At 36.2% G+C, this 25,702-nt stretch overlaps 1 pseudogene; it reads left to right on the forward strand.

Moving 5' to 3' along the window:
* LOC113113331 (cytochrome P450 4V2-like) overlaps positions 1 to 25,490 on the forward strand; it is a 34,961-nt pseudogene extending 9,471 nt beyond the window's left edge.
* Positions 25,491 to 25,702: the final 212 nt, after the last annotated feature.

Here is a 25,702-nt window from a genome sequence, read left to right on the forward strand (position 1 = left end):
CCACTGAATTGTTGTAGAACTTATGAAAGCTGTCTTTGTTTTTCTAAAATACTTTGAAAACAAATAAGGATGTTCTGATGTCAATAATTAGCTAAACTTGATTGGTATCCTGCAATTAAAATATAAATGGTGGTTTAATTGTTGTGGATTGAAAAAAACAAAAAAACAGCCTTCTTTCATTTGTAATACGTCATAAAGGCAGAAGTGTGGGAGATTTTATATGGAGTCAGGTGATTTATTTTTTATTTTTTATGTTAATTATTGCATCATTGTCTTGGAAGATACAGGATACTGGTAATGGTAACCAATGAGAGTTTATTATTACACAGGTCTCTTGATTTTGATTGGTCAATCAATCTCATTTTATCATTGAAATGTGAATCTTGTTATGAATGTTTTCTAATGGAATATGTTTGCTTGATGGAAGATTTAAGATAATATACAAGTAAAAATGATAAAGTTGTATATTTTCATCAGGTGTGCTAAATCTTGCTTTTAAATGAATAGTGAATTCTACAGAAACCATTTATTTTCAAAACTTTCAAAAAAGATAGCCTATCAATACTTTTAGTGTTGTTGTCCTGCAGAGTTTAGCTCTAACCTTAATCAAACACACCTGAACAAGCTAATCTTCAGGATTACTAGGCTACAGACATGTGAGGGTTTTTTTCAGGTTGGACCTAAACTCTGCAGGACATCGGCACTCCAGGACCGGTGTTGCCTACCTCTGCTCTAATGCAAGTCTAAAAAAGAGAGGCAATGCGAATTCAGACAGTTGACTTCAAACACAAAGCACATGCATCATTTAAATATAAAAAAAATAGTATATGACAAAGGCACCACTGCATGGAGCACTGTTTATATTATTTTAACCCCATAACTGTCAAGTTGGCACTCTTTTTTGTTGTTGTCTTTTTCTCTATAAAATCTTTTAGTAATCATCATAAATAATATATAATTTGAAAGCTTAGAAGCCCAAGATTCATCCTGTAAAAACCTTTTGAAATTGGACAATGCGTTACCATGGAAATGGTACTTTAAAATCTAATGGCGGTCACCTCCCCCTTAGTGGGCAGGGTCAAGTGTCATAAAACATAATGCATTACGGTCTTCTAGAACCAAAACTTTTTATAATCTTGGCAACAAACATATCATTGGAAAGGTCTGAGTCTCAGGATTCCATATTTGGTGGTTATTTTGGAAGTAAAATTGACTGAGAAATCTAGAGAAAAATTAATTAAACAAATTTCAAAATAGTTTTGATGGCTCCCAGTGGCTGTGTGTGGTATGACGCCATAAATAAAATCTCACAGGAACCTACATTTTTTTCATATCAACTTCAAATTTGTAACATAACTTATTTAGACACAAGACTTTAATTTTACACCAATTTTAGAGTAAAACCTGTTATGTAAAATATTTATAAGAAATAAAATATAATAAAATTAATGTAGCGCATATTATTTACGGTACATTTAAACTTCTATAACTTTTTGATACTTCAATGTTTTGAACAAATTCCACTTTTTCCTAAATCTGGTTCTTCTTTTAAAAGAGACTAAACTTAGGTTTATATTCCAAAGTGTTCATAAATTACAGCAATTTAAGTTTGGATAGTGCACTTTAATGCCTTTGTTAAGTGCCACATAAATATCTTTAGTCAATTAATAGGTCTCTATAGTTGTAACCATGGGCTTTTTGGAGTTTTCATGGAACGCTGGAATATCCCTCGCAGACACTGAATCGAGCCAGTAATCCAAACCCTAGCTAATTGGAGTGTGACTTTAGGTCACGCTTTCAGAGCGACCTGGACTAAGATTCCCCCGGAGCAACATGGATGTTCTCCATTTCAACCTTAATTTGGACTTCAGTGTGGTGGATCTGCACAGATCTTCAACATGAAAGCAAAGGGAAATTGATTTTCTGGAGCCTGGTTTCCGTGAGCTGAATATTTAAATTCCCCCAATTTCTTCAACAGCTCCAGGCTTTGGAAGATACCCAGTTCCTTATCGATGTTTCAACTTACCCATTGGTTTTTCATCAAGGGCATGTTGTGAAGAGCTGTCAAAGAAGATTAAAAAAAAAAAAATTCAACTGAATACACACTGTAAGTTGCAGTCTAAAGTTGGCTTTGCCCTCATCCTGACACAGTTAAAAAAAAAAAGAGCTTTAATGAGTTGGAGTGAGATAACTATGTGCTATATTGAACAACAGTGCCTCACCTCTTCAACACGGAGCAGGAGGCTAATACAGACCTCATTCCCTTAACAAATGGAACACTTAATATGCCACAAGAGTGGAAGAAGTTCTGTTATTGTTAGTAGCGTCCTGATTTACATTTTTCGCATGACTGAATGAATTGTTGGTAAGATATTTTAAAAACATAGGCCTAACATTCCTGTAAAACTTGGGACAAAGTATCTAATCTAATCAATCTATCTATCTGGCAAAGACATCCCCTTTTGCACTAACAGAGTGTAAAATTGCCATCTGGCATAGATTGAAAGTCATTTTCTCACATAACACTGATGAATCTGTGTCAGAATATCTGGATGCACCATACATCAATTAATTCATGGTCATATTCTGTGCTTATTATGTTATCACGGAGAAGAAAAATGCCCTTCAAATGCCTTTTTATGCAATATGAATTTTGCGTCATTGATTTTTTGACTTGCCATGAGTGGAGCCTGATGCCTTTAGGTTGAATTCATGCTATCTGCATTTGCTAGTGGCAAATATGGTGATCAAAGATATTTAATATACAAGAAAGAAATCAAGTAGTATATTTCTCCTTTGAATGCTGAATCATTTTTAGAAACATAAATATTAAAGGGGTCATATAATGCTTTTTAAAGATCATTATTTTGTGCATTTTGGTGTAACAAAATCTGTTGACATGCTTTAATGTTAAAAAAATACATTATTTTTCAAATACTGTACATTACTTTGGGTCCTCTATGCCCCGCCTTTCTCAAACGCGTTGTTTTTTACGAAGTCCCTCCTTCCGACAAGCACAGTCTGCTCTGATTGGCCAACTGACCCAGTGATCGGCCGAACAACGCAAGCACTCGTCGGAAGTGTAACGCCCCTTAATTGCTAGCTCCATCTTTCGAAATAAAAGTAAAGACAATAATGTCTTTAGTTTTACTATCAGTTCAAGCCCGAAAGTGGAATAGAGTCACGTGATAGACACAGTGATGAAGCTCGTATGTGTTTGCAGTTCACAAACCATGGACGGTTAAGACACCAGACTCCACTGTGTGACCCTCTCTCTCTCTCTCTCTCTCTCTCTCTCTCTCTCTCTCTCTTTCTCTCACACACACAACAAGCAAAACTCCACATTTGAAAAGACAATAGCAAATGCTTAAACTAATAACAAAACATACTTACAGTAGCTGATTCAGAAGCGCCAGATTGTTGTAGCAAAGTCAGAATGACCTCCTCTCCTAGGTTCACGAAATGTTAGTCCATAAAATGCTTTTCTCTTCTGTTGTAAGTAATCTTAAAGATTGCTAAATGCATCTACTTTTGGTAGAGAAAAAAAGTGCTTTAGCTTTCGCCTAGATACACACAGCATCTCCCTGACATGACTGCCTCAACACTAACTGCGGTTACTGAAACCACGCCTCCTTTCTTTGCATGAACATCTGGGCAGCATTATGCAAATATTTCCACATCGTGACGTAGACATGTGGGGCCGTGTTTTGTGGCAGAGTCTTAACTTTGATAAAGAATATTTCTTTGGTTTTGAGACTTTAGTCTTTGCAACTTCAGGGATCTTATCTATGCACAATCAGCTTGTAACACTCCAAAGAGAAAGGAAAACTTGAAATCGCATCATATGACCCCTTTAAATGTCAGATCTATAAAGGTGTGTTGTACGATCTCTTAATTTTTTGAAAATACAGTATGTGCATTCTCTTGATGTCGAAGCTGATTTGTATTATGTGGAATGTGTATGACTGTGCATGACATTTGGAAGGTCATATGTGTTAACATATAGGCACAGCGTCATCTGCACTGTAAAGGTCAGTTGTTTCCGGAAATTCAGAAAATAAAAGTAAAAATATGGTGACAATATTCCAGGAATACATTACATATAACATACATTTCATTAACTGGTAATGGTCAAAAGTCAATGTAGCAGAAATTATGGTAAAAGTAATGGTACATTACAGCATGGTAAGTTAACACACATGACAATAATAATGTAAGGAACATTAACAACATCAAAACACCTATAATGCACATACCTTAATCGCTAACATAAACAAACATTATCATTTAAAAATATATATCATCAGATGTGAGGCAACATACAGACACTTCTCGAATCATTTCATTATTTCAAGCAAATTATAAGGTGATGTGTATTTACTTTTTTAAATTAAAGTAAAAGTTATTTAGCATCACTGAATCAAACTAAATACATTCATTTATACCAGCAAAACAATTTTATAGGTTAAATCAGGTAGAGATAGATCTTTAAGATACAATTTGCAGATTCAAATTTTTTTTACAGTGTAGGTAAATACTTTAAAATACTTTAAAAGTGTATTGCTGTACAATTATTCATATCGTCCATTAAATATAATGTTTTTTGTTTGTTTGTTTGTTAATTATATATAGAGTTAATCAATACAAAAATGATCATTTAAGAATATTGTTTAGGGCAAGTTATTTATTTTTCACTGGCTCAAGTAAAAAATATAGATGTGAATCATTACCCTATTTTTTTTTTTTTTATTATTAGTTGAATGAAACGTTTTTCAGTGTAATTTCTAAGTTAAATCTAATATCAGTGGTTTTATTTTTCAAATTTGTTTAACTACAAAAATTAAGATTTCTTTTTTAGACAATGTGTGCATCAGCGTTATTTGACACCCGATAAAACACGCAATCTTTGAATCATTTGTTTGGGTGAAGAGCACCCACGCGATGTCTTTGAGGAGGCAATCTTCAGGCACTGTGAGCGTTTTTTCAAGGAAAAAAGCTTCGCTCTCGTTCATCTCTCTTCCGGGAAAAAAAAAAGGCAGCCATCTGCTTCCCGTAGTTCAGGACTTGCCGCTGGTGAGGCACGGACATAATGACCACATGACATAATGTGTGAACATAGAAACAGGGTTTCACAGACAGGGCTTAGCTTAAATATGCCTATAAAAATGACTTAAGAACTTTACTGGTGTATATCTTGAGACATGACAATGGCACTTTAGCTGCAGGTGCTTGAGAAGGCTAAGGCCGGGCATACACTGTGTGATTTTCATCCGATTTTTAGCCGAATTCTGATTCATGTGACTCTTTTTCGGGTTGGGCCGATGTTCAGCATTTTCGTGCGTCGTTTATAGTGCAGTGTTTGTGCAGTGTACAAGGGGAAACGAGAGGCTATTAACCTCTCCCGACCGCCAATTGGTTGGTCGGATGGATTTCTGACATGTCAGAAATTTTGGTCACCTCTCGTGAGGTATCGCACTTTGGAATCAGCGCTACGAACTGATTTTCCACGTTTGCCTCACTTGTGCGTGCACGAAACCATAAATGAAACCATGGTGTCAAGGTGTGTAGTGTGGACTGAAGTGATGGAGAGAGAACTTATGGAGTTATGGCAAAGAAAAATAAAAATAAAAGAGGGAAGATAATGCCTGCTTACATCCAGTTCACGTTACAAAATGGATAAACCATACTGGCCAAGTCTTTCAAGCCACCTGCGCGTCTAGATATGCCTACGCATTTTGTAAAAATTTTTTGGACGTTTCAGCACACAGAACTGACGTTCTGTGGGATCCTACGTGTTCATTTGCTTGATTCCCCACATATAGTGTGAGCAGTCAAATTGCAACTCAACAATCGGACCGTACAGTGAGCACATAAAAATCGTGAACTTTGGATTTACATCGCATGCGATCTACTCGTACAATGTGAGTTGGTACCTTGCTGAAATCGCACAGAAATCGCACAGTCTATGCCCGCCTTAACGTTGGCTAACGGAATAGGAATATCCCGTCGTTTAAACAAACAACAAATTTCGCTGATTACAAACAGTCTCTCAATGAAAAGAAAGAGTTAACTGGCATCGTTAACTGACTCGTAACACAAGAGTGTGGAGGCGTGGTCATGATATAAATTAATAAAGTGTTAATCTATTTTACAGTATTTTACATTTTATCTAAACAAATATGTCTTAGTTGAGCTCTTAATGAATATATTTATATTTATCAATGTTTTGAACAAAAAAAATATGACTTGAACTTAAAACAAATAATGGTAAATTTAACTGAAAGAAAAATGATTAAAGAGCCACACAGATGGGAAATCAAAAATTACCTGTATTACAGTGTATGATGTAGCTGTCCATCAGTGTAAACAATGTGCAAAGTAATTAAACCAAAAAGTACACGATTTATAAAGTTATTGGCTTCTAAAGTAAGGAGTCGAATCTGAATCACTGAAACGAGTCGTTATAGATTTCAAATCTTTTGCCCATCTCTATGTACGTCACTAGAGCACTTTGCATAATAATCTCCGCCTACCGTCTTTGGAGAAACAAAACTCTGCCCCACCCCCCCACACAGATTCTCTGGTTGGTGTGATAGCATCATGTCGAGGAGACAGTGTGTTTTTAATTGTAAAGGCAAGTTTGTTTTATTATCACTGCCAAAGAATGAAGATCAGAAGAACCAATGGCTAAAATTCATTTTCACCACAATACCAGAGCAGTACAACAAATCCATTTTGTTGGTTGTGTTCACAACATTTCACTGATGACTGCTTTGCTAATCTCGGTGAGTACAAGGCGGGATTTTCAAAGTGTTTGGCCATAAAAGATGGTTCATTACCAATTTTATTTAGAACAACGAGCATCTCCGAATCACAATGCGAAGTATGATTATGAAGTTATGTGTTTGTTTTCTCCCGAGTGTCTTATCAGTATGTGTGCTGTCTGCAGCTGCAGCTTTCTCTGCGCTGATCTTCATTTACAAACATGTCATTAAAATGAAGTGTAACTCCGTGAATACTCAACGAAGAGACAAGAGAGAGATATCTATAGAAAGCTTTACATGTCTTCTTTAAAACTAAATAAGTGCTGCTAACAGATATTCTGTGATAAAGTAATCCATATGAAAACAACGCGATGTCCGTTTTTCACATCTCCCTTCATTATATCTAATGTAACCACGCCCCCGCGCTGAACGCGCTATTCAGATTCAAACTGAAGCGTGTGGCTTGAATACACCCACACAGAAGAAAAAGCAGCAAGACTGTTCAAGTTTTTTATTTTACTTCGCGATGAGAGGAATAAGACATAATTCACCCCAAAAAGATGCTAACGCATTGTTTACCATGAAGTTGTGTGCGGAACAACCAATCAAACCTGACTATGTTAGTTGACCAATCAGAACACAGTATGCTATCGAAAGGTGGGGTTTAAGGAAACTGAATCTTTTGAACAGCTTTGCGCGAACCGTTTCGGGATCTCTGAGAATTGAGGTAATTTTAAAATGATATTTTGACAAAATGACAATGTTTTTTAACCTTGGATGGATTTAAACCTATTGTACAGGACTTATAAACAGTGATAGGAAGCTTAGAATTTTCATCTTACTGGATTTTTAATTGGATGAAGACCTGCTTGAAAAACTTTTTTCAGTGTATATTACAACTATTTTTCGGTTAAAATATTGAACATTTTTGCAGTGTGATAAAGGTGTATTGATATTAAGCCAAAACGCATAAAAAATACAAAAAACAGCACCATGTAATTTCTTTATTTTTCTACTATCATGTTTCATTTGATATAAATCACTGCCTAAAATAATTACCACTCTTCCAAGACCTAAAAATAGCTTACTACTATTTGTGCTCAAAAATATATTACAATTAGGGCCGGGACTCGATAAAAAAAAAAATCTAATTAATTAGAGGCTTTGTAATTAATTAATCAAAAATTAATCGCATTTTAATCGCATATAAGTATTTTACTTGAGAATAGTATTTTTTTTTCACATGGATGTATAGTATACCATTGAATAATGACTGAATACATAAGCTTAAGCAACAAAATATTGTTTATTTTTGTTCAACCAAGTCTAGCAGACCAGTGCAATTTTTTCCATTAAGTGTAGCAATAACATATTTAGAAACAATTTAGAAATAGTACATTTCAGAAATTCAGGAAGCTTATAGGTGTTGGAACCTTCTGTAAAGTGTTTTTTAAGTAAAACACAATACTGTCAATTACATTCAGAACATTGGAAACCCTGACTATTAGAAAACATCTCTCTGTTGCTTCAGAGGCCATAACATACTAAGTCCAACTCTCAATAACCTTGGCCAAAACAATAAAGAGTTCATCATAAACTGCCAGTTGCACCAACAAAGTAATACATAGTTCAACATAAAGTGTAAAGTCCACACTAGCTGCTATATGTTTTGCGTTGAGGTGATACTTGAGGCTCGATGTGTGCTGCGGTGATATGCGAACGCTAGTTGGTGCTCCAGTATAATCGGTCCGCCAAAATTCATCCAGTAAGAAACGTTCCGCGGTGCAAAAATACGTTATTAAAAATGTGGGAATTTTTTTTTGTGTAATTAATTAATCTTAGTTAACGCGTTATTTTTTGTGTAATTAATTAATCTCAATTAATTACAATATGGAACACATTTTATGCATTGACAGAATAAGAATTTGAAATAGCATCTAATTATCATTCCCAGTAAAGACAGGATTCAACGGTTACAAGTAAACAAGCAAGACTATGTTTACTGTCAGATACACACTACATCTGTCATGCACAAACTTGAGTGTTTCCTGAATGCATGATGATCATTTTCATCCTTATTATTATCACTTACTGTAAATAACCGTTCTCTGAGGTGACAGACACAGCAACTGCCGTGTGATATGTGCTTATGATGATATGCAATAGAAGAGACATTTTCCCCAAGCTAGGTAAAAATTACAATGTGTAGCAAGAGAGAAAGAGCAATGACAGGAAAGAGTGTGTTTTTACCATTAGGGTCGCTCAGTTGAGATGAACAGCACCACTCAGACGGTTCATGGTGAAAGTTACCAGAAGCTTTTTTATATCTCTTCATAGCTTCTGGATCAGATTGACTCAGTCTGTGTTTGTTAACAACCAAGAACAGGACAAATGGGGCAGTCGCACACTGCCAGGCAACATCAGCGAGGAAACTGCAAGACTGAATAGAGACCTGCTCTTTAGAATAGAAGCCACCCACTTCTCAGCCTACACAGCCCTGCTCTTTAACTTTGAAAATTTTCTTAAAGAATTGTGGGGAAAACAAATGGAACAAGACCTAAAGCATCATTGATGTGAAATGAGAAACCTCCTTCTTGAGGGGATCAGACAGAATGCTTTAATCTGCCAGCATTTATTTCTGTGTCATGTGGCGCTCTTTGTTTTCTTTAGAAGGGGAAAGATGCATCATAAAGCTGCACATTCATCTGGGCTGTGAGCTGACAACTAGATAACTAGCACTTGTGCTGTTGCCATAACTCAATATTATAGAGTTGAACCCCTGAGGCTTGCTCTTGACCAGGTATTGATTCATTTCTGTCTGAGACTATAGCTGCTGCTCATGTCTGGATATCAAGTTATCAAGATCATTTTGAGGAATAATTATTAAAGGAATAGTTCCCCAACAAGGGGAAATAATGACAGAATTGTGATTTTTAGGTGACATTGAATGGTCGCACATTTTGTAAGTTATATTTGAGTTATCATATTGATGATAAATATTATTGTTGTTGTTACTTCTTTTTTTCAGTTTACAATATATATACACAGCATTCATCATTCATGAAATTTTTAAGATTTTTTTAAGAGAATTGATTAAAGAAGATATTAAATAGGATTATAGTGTTGCAAAATGCTGTTTTTTTCTGTTCATTAAAGAATGATATTTTCTCAAAAATGTTAAGTGGCACAACTTTTTACAACATTGGTAATGAAAAAAATTGTTTCTTGAGAAATTGTAACTTGCTGATTTGATTACTGAATCTTGGAGAAAATGTTGCTAAAAAAAAAAAAAAAAAAAAAAAAAAAACGGCCATAAGAAATGATTTACATTTAAAGTAAAATATTAAAATAGAAGATAAACAAATTGTTTTAAATTGTAATGATTATGACTTTGAAACTTCTTTCAAATAATAATAATAATAATATTAATAGAAATACCAACTTAGAGACTTCTTTCAAAAACATTTGAGAAATCCCCAAACTTTTAAATAATAGAATATATATTTTATTTATTTGTAGTGAGATAACGAGCAGCAAAGTTTTCTTTCAACCACAAATTTCACTATGATTTCAATTTCTGACATGGCCTTACTCTTTCAATATTAAAGACATCAAGGTCACACTTTCACAGAATGTTCTTTACCTTATGAAGGATGATTTTATGTAGAAAACACACTCAAAAAACTTTGGCTGGGTTAACCTATCCAGGGTCACATTTGGTGTATGAAAATCTAGATCATATCTAGCTAGACCTTATGCTGAGAACCTATAAGCAGCACTGCATTACTGTAAACAGTTTAGTAATACAGTTCATGTTTAAATACTAGAGAGTAGTTTAATGCAGACACAGATAATCGCAGAACTGGCCCCAGTAGCTAGTAATATACAGTAAATTACAGTAAATGCAGACTTTACAGATGGCATAGATTACTTTCGCAAACTTTTAAAACTGCCTTTTCAGGAAGACTGCAAGGAATAAACTAGAGTTTGTGTACATTATAAGAAATGAAAGTGGACGGGCTTCCTTAGGGCAAGGTTAGCATGAAGGAATCCGCTCTGAGGCGCTGAGGACAGACTGAAGCACAGAGATAATACACTGCCGAGCAGAGGCTGGATTTACAGACGTGGAGGACCTCAGCAATAAGAAGTGAGCTGCGTGGGGGCAGGGTTACTGGTTACCAATTGAGTCAGCACAACTGTGAGTGAAGGGAATGTGTTTAAATTGGATTTTGGATGGGTCAAAGGGTTTATGGAGCACAGGAGATCAGGGGTGTACCGTGGGGAGAGTTGAGGAGGAAACTATGGTGTTTGTCATGTGAACTAGAGACTGGGTCATTAGAGATTGATTCGACTCATTGATGTGTGTAACCTTATATACTCAATGATGTGTAACATTATATACGGAGATTAGATTCAGTTATTTGAAAAATATCTTTAACACTGATTGATGAATGAACCAGGTCAGAAAAATACTCTTCATAATAATGAGCTTTATTTGTTCAAACATCTGTTGTTGTCATAGGCAGTGTTTGGGAATAATGGGAAGTCTGAGTCATTTTAGTGAATTGGTGTGTTCATCTAAATGAAGCAGATGCACACATGGCATTTTATAATAATTATAACAATATCCTGGGAGCATAAAAGACAGATGTATTAAGCCAGGCAATGCATTTGGTTCTTTCTTATTTTTTTTTTATTTATTTTTTTTGCATAGACACCTGTTTAATCAGAGTGTATCCCAGAAGTAGGATGAATTATCACACAACTGAGTCATTTAAAATGTATATAAAAGTGTAAAATCTATATAAAAATATTTTAATGTGTGTGTGTGTGTGTGTGTGTGTGTGTGTGTTTATTTTATTTAAGAAATTAATAGTTATTCATAACGGATGCATATTTCAAGTTGATTAAAAGTGATAGTAAAGGTTATATATGTATAAATATATATATATATGATTCCACAAAAATGTTATAATGATTGCAGAAGGATCATGTGACACTGAAGTCTAGAGTCTATTTCTGAGTGTGAAAGTGTTTAAATGATAAGCGAGTGAAAAAAATGTAAAGATATTTTAACACTTAAATGCATAAATTACTGTTTATGCGATGAACTATCATGAACTGTGTTTATTAATTTATTTATAGGTGCATGTAATTATTTATTTACATTGTTCAAATGACCTCATTGTAGGATGTCAGTAAGATTCAGGCTGAAAATCTGATCTGTGATCAAGTCTAAAATGGGTTGAGGAATGGTTAATCATAATAACAAGCCAAAAAGCCGATATCTGGCACAGAGCATACCATGACACACAATGCACACATCTACCCCTGCAGGCAATATAGTAAACGGGTCACGATTAAAGCTATAGTAGGATATGCTTTTCTCTTGTCTTACTGAGAATGAATACTTAATGTAGCATTATCTCTTCTAAAGCATCGATGTGATGGCTTTACAGACAGATAAAGTGGCAATTGTCAAGCCCAGAGCACCCTGATGATTTTCATCTCTATAAAGACCTGCACAATTACAGAGTGTGATTCAGTTCAATTAAAATTCATTTTCTGTAAAGGCCAGACACGGGGATTATAACACATTTCAGGGGAGATTAGACACATATATTAAAGCACTTCTGTTGTGATTCCTACTTTTGTCATATTCAGGTAAAATTGGTAACAGATTGTGTTGATTTTAATAGTGTATCTCGTTTAATTGAAATGCTAGTCATTTTGCATAGCATGACATATTTTATTTCAGCCAAAGATTCTGCCTGCAGCACAGACATCCATCCAGATTCGTGAGAAGGCTATAAAAGACACTGTCTTCATATTAAGTGGATCCAACCTACTGGGGTGAAAACAAACTCTAAATATGAGTTTTTAATTACTCGCTCTGAGAGCCCCCATGGCAAGGCTTTCAGATGATAAAAAATGTGCTTCATTTTGAATAATATTGTGCTTTGCATCAATCAAGTCACATATCACAAACATCGCACTGAATACAAGAATCATAACTGAGTTCTCCAAGCCAAAAATAGCCCTATTTTGTGTGAAACCCAATTTTTTTTATACCATCAATTCCCCGACAGAAGGTAAGAACCATAAAGAGCTATTCATCCTAATAATGCTCTAATGAGTTCCAGTTTTCTCTGTAGAAGAGGGATGCGATTCATTGGCAGTACCAGCAGCAGAGATGTTTAATCCTTCTTATTACTGTAACTTCCTTTTTCCTGTTTGCTTGTTTATTTTCATAATTGTTTGGTTATGCTTGTAAACTATGATATATATAATGCACTGCATCAGGCTGACATTGTAGCTTTAACCTTGGGATTTCAAGACTGTAATCATGTACAATGATTGCGCTGATCTACTTTTGAGATGCTTCTGATCCAGTTACCGCGTTTTACAGCTACTGTTCTCTCCAGGGGTAGGTAGGAATGATCGGAACGTCATTGAAAATGTTGTCATAAATACGTGAAACATTTTAAAAATGCAAGGGAAAACGTTTTTGACTACACCATTGTTGTGTAAACGTAGCCTAAAAGAAAGGTGGCACCTGTTTGTTTCAGGCTTGAATTAGTCCTTAAAATACAGTCCTGAAATTGCAGTCTCTGGTATTGCAGAATTATACTATGACTAACACGTCGACGGACAGTTTGTCTAGAATCAGTGAACACAGAAGCAGAGTGATACAAACTAAAAAGTACCAGTATTGCTGGACTATACCAACCCTTGAAATGGCGTTCAGCCAGTCAAATCTGAATACTGGAACCATACGTCCCAACTTCCAACCCTCTGTATCATTCACAATTAAAGCTGAAATCTTCCAATCTGTTCAGGGACATAATCTTTTAGAACCGGCTGTTCCAAACAACTTTAAAAGGAATGTACAACACATGGGAGGGAAAGACTGGGCTGATGGGGTTTACTGTCAGTGTGAGCCAACTGCTGATGCCAGGATATATCCGAAGCTAGAATCAGTCAGTGGGCCTGGGGAGACGTGTCTGCCGAAAGTCACTCAACATTACAAAGCTCCTCTAAACACAATCAGCCAGAGCCCTGCAGAAAGCCAGCAGAGGTCCAGAAGACTGTTTCCACATCACCCCGCAAATCCTGGAGATTTTTAGAAGTCTGTTCTCTGATGTGCATGCCTAAGGATTTCTCATTCACCTACTGCTTTTTTGAGCACTTCTGTCACCTGATGGAGTTTTCACTCCTTGACTTGTATGTTTTGGGGTTAAAAGACTGTCAGTATTCAGTATAATTATTTAACTGCACTGACACTATCAGATGAGAACTTGTTACTGAAAGAACACAACAGATGAGATGTTAATGAAATTAATTGAATCACTTTTTTAACTAACGTAAGCTGAATAATGACATGATTGTCTTCTGTAGAGCTGTTTGTAGCTGAAATGAACTTAACTGATGAAATAAACTGAAAAAAAAAACATTGAAAAGGAGCTGAATAATAACATTTTCTTTTGTAGAGTTGCTTTATAGCAGAATTTTTTTTTTCAGTTGATGAATTTGAAATTAGCTGTTTCTTTCCTTTTTCTTTTATTGTGAAACAATCTTGTAAAAAGCATTATGTATTATAAAGATTTGACTATGAAGAGGGACTAAACCTTTTTTATGTAGGCTAATGGTGCATAAATATTAATGGACAGAGTCAAGAGACATTAGCTATCCGACTGTAACTATGTGCTTTTACTTCAATTTACTTTATTATCCAGGTGGTGTTTCTCTGGCTTCACAGTTTATCATCAACATATATCTATATACACATAAGAAATACATGCAATAAACAATTATATATGAAAGATAAAAAATGTATCTGCATTTAACCTGCATTTAACAGTTTTAAATATTTTAAAGAAAAAAACAATTAATTCTCTTTACAGTTTATTGTTCACTGAATATTATAAGAATGTCATTCATGGATGTATCTCCCCCAAAAGTGAAAACATTGAGCTTTCCTCCAAGACACCATCAAAACATTTAGAGCGGTCCTCTCAGATCCGTCAATCTCTTTTCAGCTCAACCAATAGCAATAGTTTGAGGTAAATCGAAGAATCTATACACATAAAATTTTTGACTAGATTAAGAATTGGACACAGTAAGTTAAACAGTACGCTTCATATAACAGGAAAACACCCAACATGACTTTGTGATCAGTGGCAAATACCTGAGAACATGTACTTATATATTGCACAATAATATGAAATACAAAGGATGAAAGTAGAACAGTATGTGGAAAATAATGTTTGTTTGTTTTGTTTTTTACCTTAAACCGCATAAACACATTGCATTACACCAAATACACAAAATAATGTTCTTTTTGGCAACATCATATGACCCCTTTAAAGTTTTTGTTTAGGTTATCCATGTTCTTTCCTACAAACTTTTCTGTGCTAATTTAGTAACCAAATAATTATATTCAACACAATTATGAATCGTACTATAAATTACCCTTGGTATCTCAAAGCAAGAAATTGTGTATAATGTGTACAGCTCATTTGTGGTTTAAATAGCTAAATTATTTTATGATATTTTGTATATTTAATTTTGCTCTAGTATAGTACTTTGGTTTATGTATGTATTTATTTGGCTGTTACCAATCTTCTTGAGATTTGTTCCCCCTGCACTCAGTTAATACACAATGACAAATATCTACAGATTTTAATTAGGTTTTAACTCAAATCTTGTCCTCTTTGATAAAGAGAGATAGCAGATAAATCTACTGAGCTGATAAAATGGCAGCAAAATTAATTTGGATCCTCGTCCTCCAACTGTATCAAAGATGGCTATGGACATAGAGATGTTTGCACTCTCTAACGATGTATCTAGAGATAAAATTTGAAATCTCAGGAGAGAGAGAGAGAAGGGGGGAAGGGAAAGGGACCGAGAGAGAAAGATATATATACAGTGGAATTCTGTGACTGGTCCCCTGGGTGAATGTACAGGAGGTCACAGCGCACATGCTAATTGAGTGATATACACGTGTACAGCTGCTCTTTTTCCCTCTTTCCTCCTCTTTGCACGACACTACTGTAAAGAGTTTGTCTTATGAGCACTTGACTGAGCTGCTGTGTTGCATAATCCCGGAACACTGTCTAGAATCCTGTCTAGCAACTGCTTCTAACAGTCTGGAAAATAAATCAGCCAAACAAATCATTAATCCTCGTATTTAAAAGTTCACTTGCAAAGAGAGCTGGTGACATATTCAGAGCTGGAATCTAAACATTCAGAGATGCTTATGTCAAATATTAGAAATGTTTTTCACCCGCTTGAATTTATAATTGTGGATTTTAGTGCTTTACTGAAGCTCCTAAATGGTGACAGTATTTTCTCAGTTCTAAACACACCTTTGATCACCCTAAAGTGCCTGCTGCAAGTAATTCAGACAGCCTTGTCAAGAAGTACACAAGCTCACCTCTTCATTTTGTGGAAAAATTGCTTAATTTTAAGAACTTAAAAGTGTATATGCACTCTCGGGAGTCCAATGTGGAGCTTAAAGTCCAGCCTGAGATTGCTGGTGATCCATAAATCCAAATGAAAAAGAGCAAGGTGCTAAAAGGCGAGGCTGGAACAGGCTATTAAACCAGAAGTCATGCACCCTTGAGAGCTGTGTACTTTGCAAATTTGTACTACCCGTTTAGGCCCTAGTTTTTTTTTTTTTTTTACTTTCTCTTGAGTTAACTGTTTATTGCTGGTCTAACCCTTTTAGTTATTGCAATTTAACTCATATAGTATCTATTGCAACCTAGATGGAAGACAAAGCCTTTAGGTGGTGACATAAAGGTTACATGGTTGATCCCAGGTAGGGTGACCTATAGGTTAACACAGAAATTCATCTTCTGCCCTCTTCATTTTGTCATTGAGATAGATTATGTGTATGCTTTTTTTTTTCTCCAAGTAAATGTCATGTAGAGTACATAACCTTACCTGGAGGCATAGTGAGCTCAACGCAGCATGTATACTATCGGATGAGATGCAGCTGCCATGTCATCTCTGTTAACGTCAGTCACCATATTAGCTAACCAAATGAAAAAAAAAAAAGACTATTGTGCTCTTTGGAATATTTTATTTTGAGTGGTCAGTCATGCCATCTAGCCTTCTGATTTTTCCTAATTTTACTGTTATCCATAGCAATGTTCTATCCACCTCACTGTAAAAAATGAATTGTTGCGATTAGTTATTACAACTTAAATTAGAATAAGTAATAATGTGTTGTTTCAACCTACACATTTTAAGTCAAGCATGAATATTTACTTTGGTCGCACTTTATATTAGGTGGCCTTAACTACTATGTACTTACATAAAGAAATAAGTACAATGTACTTATTGTGTTCATATTGTATTGTAAAACACTTTTGCTGCTATTGAGGTGGGATGGGGTAAGGTTAGGGAGAGGGTTGGAGGTATGGGTAAGTTTAAGGGTGGGTTAAGGTGTAAAGTATTGGTCAACAGTGTAATTATAAATGTAATTACAGAAATTAAATACAGATGCAATTACATGTAGTTTTTTTATGTACACAATAAGTACATTGTACTAAATTATTAATTAAAATGTAAGTACATAGTAGTTTAGGCCACTTAATATAAAGTGGGTCCCTTACTTTTTTTTTTTTTTTAGTTTAACTTAAGTTACCTCAAAAAAAAAAAAAAGCTAATCTTGTATTTCAACTCAAATCAATATTTATATGTTCCAATTTGGTGTGCAGCTGTAAAAGAAAAATATGACATGACATGACAAAATGACATGATGTACAATTGATAATTTATATATAAATATATAAAACACATAATTTGAATTTCTGTGTTATATATATACAAAACATCAATTAATACATTCTTTTTTTATAATATATTGTGAAATAATTAGTTTGATAGCATTTTCCATTACATAGCCTATAACAAAAATCACTTTTGAAAGATTAAGTTCACTTGAAGTGCTCATACGACACAATGTAGTGCAAATTGTGTGGATTTTCTAACCTGTAATAAATGTATTTCCTGAAAATTGGCTCTACTTCTGACAGAGCCCTGGGTCTATAGCCATTTTTGATGCATTTAAAATCTTTGGCTCACAGTTGTGTCTATGAAGTCATTTATTCATCAGTTATAGAACCTCGTATCTTAAACTATACAGATACAGTACATAACCCCTGACTCAGATGTAATATATTAGCTATATTACTTGTGTTGCCTGAAGGACAGGCTAGATTAGAGTAAGTGCACATCACTTTGCACCTTTCTCACATATTACCTCAGCCCATTAGTCCATATTTCGTAAAGCCATTGGGAACGTTGGGATCATGTGGGTTCGTCTCGATCCTGGCCACAGAGCTGGAATCAAATGTTGCAACCTAACAATGAAAAACAGGTATCTTGTGCTTAAATCCTTTCATTAAGTGAACCTATGAAAATCATTTCCTCAAAGCGTGAAATGAGATCTTACTGCATCAGATATCCAACACCCCTTTCCGTTAATCTCATCTGAGGGTTTAACAGCAGAACTCATGACAAATGCTTTTGCAGAGGTTGACAGATGGTTAAGCAACTTAAAGTTCTTTTTTGGTTCATATCCAGTGAATAAATCAGTTATTCCACAGGGAAGAAGAGTTATCACTGTGAACCCCAGCACACTATCAGCAAATGATTTTTTCAACATACTGTAACTCAGGATCAAGGGCCAGGTTGTCCAGGCGAGGGTGAAGTCATTTTTAGAAGTTCATTGTCAAATTATATTATACAGGTAGAAACTAGGTCACTTCATCCTGAAATAACTACGTTCTATTAGAGGTGGCAAATTAGATTGACATATTCATGAACTATGGAAATACACAATATTGATTTATTTAAATTAGTTGAAGGCATGTGCACTTTTTTAGTGTAGATATATAAGAAATGCAAAACTTGGTTTATATCCAGCTAAACATCTCTCTCAATTCAATAATGCAAATATATTCAGGGTACTTACGACATTCAGACAGTATAAATCTAGAGTAAAAGACAAAATGACTTTTAACTGAAAATATAGGTTGCATTTATATGCTTCAGGATTGTACGCAGTAGAATTTAGTTGATTTATTCTGTCTCAAAGCTTAGAATAAAAGAGTGGTACTTTTATAGAGATTCGGTCTCTAGAGCAGAGTGGGAAAAACTTACCAGTTCAACCCACTGATTCGGTTATGGACCCTGGAGACCTGTAAAAGGATAATTACAATTGCATGATGGTAGTTACGATCATCTTTTACTGGTGAGAATCATTTAAAAAGTTATATCTACTTTATATAAAAAATCAAATCAAATATTGTGGAGACAGAGTCATTCAAATAGTTTTTTAAAAGGCCTAAGCTGAAAAGTTGCAAACCATATAAAATCGATTTTACTGAAACTCTTATTTCTTGGTTGCCGTATATTTTCTGTACAATTCAGCTAAATGCAGGTTTTGTTTTTTTTTAAATCCGATTTATATTGGTATTTGTTGTAATTAATGATTTTACAACATAACATGACAAGCTATCCTTTAACATAAAGTCAGTTACTATGTTGTTGTTTCCTCAGTTCAGCCCACTCTTTATCTCACAGTGGGTGGAACAACCATAGAACATAAATATCCTTTAATCCTCAGCCAAATTTATTGAGAGTGTGTCTTATTTGGCTTGGTTTCCTCCACTCATTACTGCGAGGTGCTGCATCTGCCAAAGTCAGCATGGAATTAGAGCTGTGGTGGAGGACGAGGCCTGAGGGAGGGAAATGATTTTAGGTGCATTAAGGGATAATAGGTTGGATCCTGAGAGCATTTTACTACTGTCTGAGGGAATGGGGATGATCTACTGAAAGTATGAGAAGCAGGAAATCTTCCAGACCACAACGGCAATGCAAAACGGAAACGAGAAAAACAAACAAGGATAGTAAAAAAGAAAAGAAAAGAAACTTGAGCTTATATTATAGAAGAGAGAATGTGGATGGCTGGCTGAGTAAATAAACTGCTATAACAAAAAAATGATAAATATTTTCACAACGCAATGTGCGGTATTTATATTTTATGTCGTATTTAATTGAAATAAATATGTGTTTTTCCATAAACTAATTAGTTTTCAATGAGCACAATATTAACATATTAACCGTTAAATCTGGTTCAGTCCCAATTCATTCAATATTAATAATGGTAAATGAAGTAAAGATTTGCCGACATAACATATTACATCTCTATGAATTAAATTCTTTATGTATGGAGCAAGTACTTCATTTTCCTTACACGTTTATTGCTGAAGCTTTTAGGAATTTTTGATATATTTCCATTTTCTGGTTCTGTCACAGTCAATTGCACACAAATTAAAGTCAATAAACTGTAATCTCCAGAGAAAGAAAGATAACAGCTGGCCTGGATTTTATCTACCTTAATAAAGTTTAATAGAGCAATTTACCAAAAGTGTTGCCAATAGGCATTTTTAATACTTACTAATAATTCATTAAGCCTCATATTTCATGTAGAATTGTAGCCAGAACCGCTTTCTTGGAAAAGCTGTATTGTTATTTTTTATTTATTTATTTATTAATTTATTTTAAAGTTGCAAATTTGTTACAAAACTCCATGATCATTCAAAAGTCACCCGGTTGTGTCAAATCGATACCATGGCATTCCAGAATTTCTCTTAAACTGCAGCTGGGAGAAATCAGCTGAACCAGAGACGATGAGAAAATATGAATGCCTCATGTCCTGAACATGATGTTTTCCATGCTCACTTCCCCTCCTCAAAAACTATGATTGATCTCTATCTTAGATACATTCAGGATTTATTCCTTTATTAATATTATTGATGTAGTGGACGTCAACCCAGCTGTAGTATTAATAATTCCCTGAGGGCATATTGGCGATCACAGGCAAACAGCGTAAGGCACCTCAAGGCTTTCGCTTGGCAATGAAATTTTTCCTCTAATACTGTTAGTGCTAGAAGTACTTTCCAAACTGAGAGAAGATGAGAGAAGTAAATGCTTATTAGACCCTTCGGATGTGCATGCCGCTGACTGGTTATAGAACCAAAAAAAAAAAAAAAAATGCACCCAGGGACATTAACGATAGGCATTGACCCTTGGTAATTGTGAAGTGTGTGACTGCATTTGATTAGACACATTTATGCCAAGCAAGTAAAGTGGACAGAAATAATTGCTTTTGGTTTGAATTTTGCAATGCCCAAAATACCTACTTTGATCTCTTATTGCGGTCATCAGTTCTGTTCAACAGAGATAGGCATTATATTACAGACTGCAAGACATTTACAGAAGACTAAATGCTAGAAAAATAATGTGCTGTGTCCTGTTATGGTCAATAAATTCAAACTTCAGATCGAGAAATCACAATGAAACATCTCTTCAGGTTAAATAAGTTCCCTTTATTGTAACGCAAAGAAGCACATTCCCAAGTTGGTGTGTGTTAATTAATTGCTTTGATATAAATTAATGAATTGCTTTAAAATAAAATAAAATAATTGTAAAAAATTTCAGTAATTGAAACACAGCATGAATGTTAAAGACATGAGATTATACACTGCAATTGAAAAGTGTGGGGTTAGTAAGTTTCACGTTTGTTTTATTTTGTATTCTTTTTTTTATGTTTACCAAGGCTGCATTTATTTGATTAAAAAAAAAAAATCTTTTTTTTTAAGAATCTTTGATGAATATTTGAAATAGAAATATTTTCACATTTTGATCAATTGAATGCATCCTTGCTGAATAAAGCATTAATTTCTTTTTCAATGAAGAAGAAATAATCTTACCATCCCTAAACTTTTGAATAGTACTGTGTACGCAAAGTAAACGTGCACACTGAAAGGAAATATTGCAGTTAACAGAAACAGCTCTAGTAATGTGTCTTTGAGTACTGGCAGGAGCTAGTGGCAAAATGTACATCCATGAAGAGAATGAGCAGAATGTTTATGAATTATTCCTGTTTTTCCATTATCCTGTACAGTGAACTATCAGGTACTTATAAGACTTCTTCTGTGTTCACTTTTTGAAACATGGCTGGTCTCAGGGGCACGTCAAGGACAAACTCCAGACATGCTTTCATGTGGTTCTTTTAGATTAAAGGGATCTTTTGTGCCACCCTCATGTATTGGCCGGTGATATGCAGAGCTTTATGGTTTGACTGGTGCAACTCGGTTCTCAGCTTCTCAGTATATCAAAAGCTTCTTATTCACGTCAACCGTTTTGAGAGAATAGTGGTGCTTTTATGTATAGGTTATACTGTACTTTCTAATAACTCCAACACCAACTTTGCACAATTAGATGTTGTCATGATCTTTCACTTCATAATAATTTTAATTATAGCCATTAACAAGCATAATAACAATAATGATAATAATAATAATACATTATATGAATTACAATAATTATACTAAAATTTGACATTTAATGACTTAGAAATGTCATAAAACTTAGCAATATTTAATGTCCACCACATATACTGATTTTTTTTTAAATCATCATATATTTAAATACTTACTGGCATGTTAATTCATGTTCAACTTAATGTGTCAAACTTAATTCACAAAAGTAGTATGGTGTAGTGTCCACGTTGAGGAAAGAATTGTTCACACTTAATTGTTCACAGTTAATCTTTGACTGTCAATTCAAAACCCAGTTACCTGAATATGTCTTGGAATGTCTTACATTCTTCTTTTACATCCATAACTTCAATAAGTTACAAGTTACATGTTGCACTGAAAAGATAAAGCACTCTTAATAAATGCATGTCCTTTAAATAAAGATAACTTTTATGTTTTTTTTTTTTTAAATGAACGTGACAGTGACGTGACATTCAGCCAAGTATGGTGACCCATACTCAGAATTTGTGCTCTGCATTTAACCCATCCAAAGTGCACACACACAGAGCAGTGAACACACACACTGTGAACACACACCCGGAGCAGTGGTCAGCCATTTATGCTGCGGCGCCCGGGGAGCAGCTGGGGGTTCAATGCCTTGCACAAGGGCACCTAAGTCGTGGTGTTGAAGGTGGAGAGAGAACTGTACATGCACTCCCCCCACCCACAATTCCTGCCAACCCGGGACTCGAACTCACAACCTTTCGATTGGGAGTCTGACTCTCTAACCATTCTGTGGGTTTAGTTGCAATGCTCTTTAAGCTTAAAATAGTAAGGAGGGAAAAAAATGACACTGTGTTCATATTGTCCTTGATGGCATAGTCAGTCACCTGACCGGTGCTATTCCAGAAGAGCAGCAGAGCTGGAAATGGCCCATTCTCAATCAGGATCACTGAGAGTACAACAACATGTATCATGACTTGGAAGAGAATTGGATTCCACTTCGTCATCAGATGGACCTCATCTGTCTCCTTGACAAGAATACTGTGCTCATTTTCTAGATTCTGTTGTAGGTGTATAGGATTCAGCCTAGAATTGCTTCATATGTGCCATCAGGATTCTAAAACATTCAGCTTTCACTTCAAGTTGCATTCCTTGAATAATCATACCGATGTCCATAACCCGTTTTAAATATATATATATTGGATAACATCTCAGTTACATACGTAACCCTCGCTCCCTGATGGAGGGAACGGAGACGTTATGTCGTGACTCGACATTAGGGGTCCATGGAAAGCCTTACAACCTGAACCATGTCATATCATGTGCATTGCTATGGCATTGCAAATGTTGACAAGCAGCCATGTGTCAGACAAATGCCACATAAAGGTTGTAAACTTCCCAATCACCTGAGTGCAAATTCAGACCAGAGGGGAGTATAATGCTGCTGGTAATAGCCAAGCTGCTGTTCCTTTCACCACAGAAATTTCTCAACGGAAGGGATTGTCACCGCAATGAAAGATTTGCTTCAAGTCGTTCCTATTTGTTGTTACAGCTCTGCAGTAACAGTGGGGAAGTGAGCCTTCTGGAGAAGGGCACTACGGAGGCCACATCCTACCCACAGAGAGGTATCATGTGGAGACGATGAAATGGACTGACCCAGGCCTACTGTTCTACCTGAGAGTAGGGATGGAATGACTTCCTGTAGAGACTGTCAGAATGATCTGTGCTTACCAGGCAAGCTAACACCAACACTGGGCCTTGTGTCAGACTGCTCCAGCCAGTCTTACTGCCGGGGGTGCTGGAGGATACACGACCAGGGTTTGCAGTCCTGGTTACTTACTGGAGGTGGAAAAAGGTGTTCACATTCCCAGGTTGAGGGGGAATGGCGCAGCAAGTGTCACAGTGGCCAGCTCTTCCCGCCACTTACCTCATACCCAAGAGGCTGGATCTGCCTCCTCCGAGGGCAGTGCTTGCAGGTTCACCACCTGAACGTGAAAAGACGTAGTGGGAAACTTGGACACGTATTAAGGTAGGGGTCTCAGTACAACAGGAATGTAGGCCGACCTGAGCAAAAGGCTCTTTTCGATCACAGAAAATGCTTGGAGGTCCCTGACCCTCTTGATGGAAGTGAGCATGGTCAGGAGTGCTGTCTTAGCAGATAGGAATGGAATCCTGCGGCTCAAAGGGACCCCTCTTAAATCTAGCCTGGACAATAGAGAGTAGAGTCCTGCAAGAGAACATTTTTGGAGACCCACGCTCACCCGTACCCGCAAAGTTCAGCAACAGATCCGACCGTCACCCGTGATAATATAAAAATTAAATCCGCAACTGTACCCATTGCAGGACTCTAATAGAGAGGTCCCAGCAAGGCTTCAGGGGTGGCCTACGAGGGTTTAACCTTCTGGTCCTCCTCAGGATCCTGATGATGAGATCATGTTATTCAGAGGGACTCTTTCTCGCAGAACTCCCTAAGTTTTTATCCAAAGAGACTTACAATTGCTATATACAGTATGTCAGAGGTCGCACGCCTCTGGAGCAACTAGGAGTTAAAGAGGGGGTTAAATGCTCGTTTTCACTCAATATCATGTTAATCTTGAGTACCTATAGAGTAGTACTGCATTCTTCATAATTCCAAAAAGTATTTAGTGTTATTATATTCATAAGAGAAAGATAGTCTGTACCGATTTTTCCTGGAAAAACACGAGCGCCTGGAGGCGTGGCGTGTGGGCGGAGCTAAAGAATCACGAGCGCCAGTTGCGTTGAGAGCGTTTGGAAGCTGTGACAGCTGTGAAGGCTGAAACTGAACGAGAGCAGCAGCAGCAAGGACTTGCTCCAAGCGGGGCTCGAACCCGGGTCTCCGATGGGAGGCGGACACACTAACAAGGAGGCAGAGATATTTTAAGCAGTTTTACTCACCGCCTGTGGTTCCAACACACAATCGTGACCCTTTTTCGTTGGGATTGCATCATCCTTAAGAAATAAACGATACGCAAATCCGTCGTCAAACTGGGCTTTGTTTGTAAAACAAGCATTTTAGAAATGCAGGGAACAAACGCTTGCACAACTCCGTCGATGCTCTCTCCACCTGGGGAATATCCATGTACCCCTGCCAGGCCCACCATTGAGGTTAGTGAGGACAGAGGAGGGATATGAATGGCTTCTTGCCGTGAAAGAGGCCATCCTTGACTTTGTCAGCTCCACATGCACCCCCAGTAAGAAAGGCACCGGAGCAGATCGTGGTTGTGAGCCGTGTCCCACTCCAAGAAACCAAGTGTCCAGCCGCGAGCTCATGGGACTGGGTGTCCTGTTGACCTCCAGGGATCTTCACTGCATGAGGAAAAAGAGGTCTGTGGGGACTCAGCCAGCAGAGAAGCTCTTACTGTAACCCTCAGATCTCCCAGAGCGCAAGCCGGCAGTCCTCTGCTCGAGCAAGCGAGACCAGTACGGTTAGCTAAAGAGGGTGTCACTATATTCCCAAAATAGAGGCAAGATTGCAGCGAAGCCATGTTCATACATCCACAACAGGCACATGAATCATCCACGAACACAGCTTCAGCATGTTCTTCAGCAAGTAGAACAAAACTAATGTGCTATTTC

Source organism: Carassius auratus, chromosome 14, assembly GCF_003368295.1.
Source record: "Carassius auratus strain Wakin chromosome 14, ASM336829v1, whole genome shotgun sequence".
Classification (NCBI taxonomy): Eukaryota; Metazoa; Chordata; class Actinopteri; order Cypriniformes; family Cyprinidae; genus Carassius; species Carassius auratus.